General features: G+C 43.8%; 1 non-coding gene across 1 annotated transcript; it reads left to right on the forward strand.

Annotated features, from left to right (window-relative positions):
• Positions 1–583: 583 nt before the first annotated feature.
• LOC112768912 (small nucleolar RNA R71) lies at positions 584–691 on the forward strand. Its single transcript, XR_003186288.1, has one exon. It is a non-coding gene; the product is annotated as a small nucleolar RNA R71 (small nucleolar RNA).
• Positions 692–1,438: the final 747 nt, after the last annotated feature.

Below are 1,438 nucleotides of genomic sequence, written 5' to 3' on the forward strand. Positions count from 1 at the left end.
GCCTGCTGTTGTTGTTATTCCACCTCTGATTCCCTTGATTATCTCTGCCTCCTCTGTTGTTGTTGTTGTCCCTCCAATTCTGGTTAGAATTGTCCTGCCATCCATGGTTGTAGTTGCCACCTTGATTGTACCCTTGGTTGGGGCGGTCATAGAAGTTATGAGTGGCTGCCACGGTGTTGTCTTCCTGCTGGAGCTGCGAATATTCGTCAGTATAATGGCTATAATCAGCACAGATTCCGCAAACTCTTTGTGGGACTAACTGTTGGTTTTGCTGTGGTGGAGAAGGTTGAGCTTGCTGAACTTGTTGTTGATTCAATTGCATCTGCTTCAACAAGTTGGTCATTTCACAGATACTCTGAGTTAGAGCAGTAGTCTCTCTGCAAGAGGATACTTCTGCAACGGCTTTTGCACGGCCTTGTTTCTGCCTGTGATTCCTAGTAGATTCAGCTAAGTCACTGATCAATTGCCATGCCTCATCAGTGGTCTTGTACTTTTTCATAGACCCATTGTTAGCACTTTCCAATGTGGTCTTGTCTTGGGGCCTCATGCCCTGTGTGACATAACTGAGTAACACTATCTTGTCAATCATATGGTGGGGGCAAGCTTCCAGAAGATTATTGAAGCGCTCCCAGTACTCATAGAGAGTTTCAGAATCATCCTGAACAATCATGGAAATATCTTTCCTCAGTTTATCAGTAACTTCAGCAGGAAAGAACTTTTTCGAGAATTCTCTTCTCAGTGTATCCCAGTTGGATACAGTTACTGCGGGTTGAGTGTAGTACCACTCTCTTGCCTTTCCCTCAAGAGAAAATGGGAAAGCTTTCAGCAAAATTGAAGTTTCATCTGCACCATCATGCCTGACAGTAGAACAGGCTGCTTGAAAATCTCTCAGGTGCTTGATAGGCTCTTGAGCAGGCAAGCCATGAAACTTGGGCATCAAATTGAGCAGTGCGGTCTTTATTTCAAAGTCTGTAGCCACCGCTGGGTGATGCGCTTGAAATGGTTGCATTGTAAAATCAGGGGCTCCAGCCTCCTGGATAGTAACTCTCCTAGCTTCTGCCATGTTACCTGCACGTAAAACAACCAAATCAGTAGAACAAGGGCTGGTTTCTTTCTCAAGTGACGTTTCAGATCCTCCCTTAGAGAGGGCTAACTGACGCCGAGCTTGCCTTATTCGTGAAATAGTTCTTTCAATCTCAGGATCGAATATTAGCAAGCTTGGATCAGGTAGCGAACGCGTCATCTAACGAAAGAAACAAGCAGCTCATGGTAGCAAGATAAAATAAAATGAAAATAAATAAAATCCAATTAATAACTTTAGCATTCTATTGCAACTCCCCGGCAACGGCGCCAAAAATTGATGGTGGCGGAAATTGGCGAGTTAAGAATGATTATAAAATATGCATTGCAAGTATAGTTCTCAACCAACCAGAAATCC

Source organism: Arachis hypogaea, chromosome 17, assembly GCF_003086295.3.
Source record: "Arachis hypogaea cultivar Tifrunner chromosome 17, arahy.Tifrunner.gnm2.J5K5, whole genome shotgun sequence".
Lineage (NCBI taxonomy): Eukaryota > Viridiplantae > Streptophyta > Magnoliopsida > Fabales > Fabaceae > Arachis > Arachis hypogaea.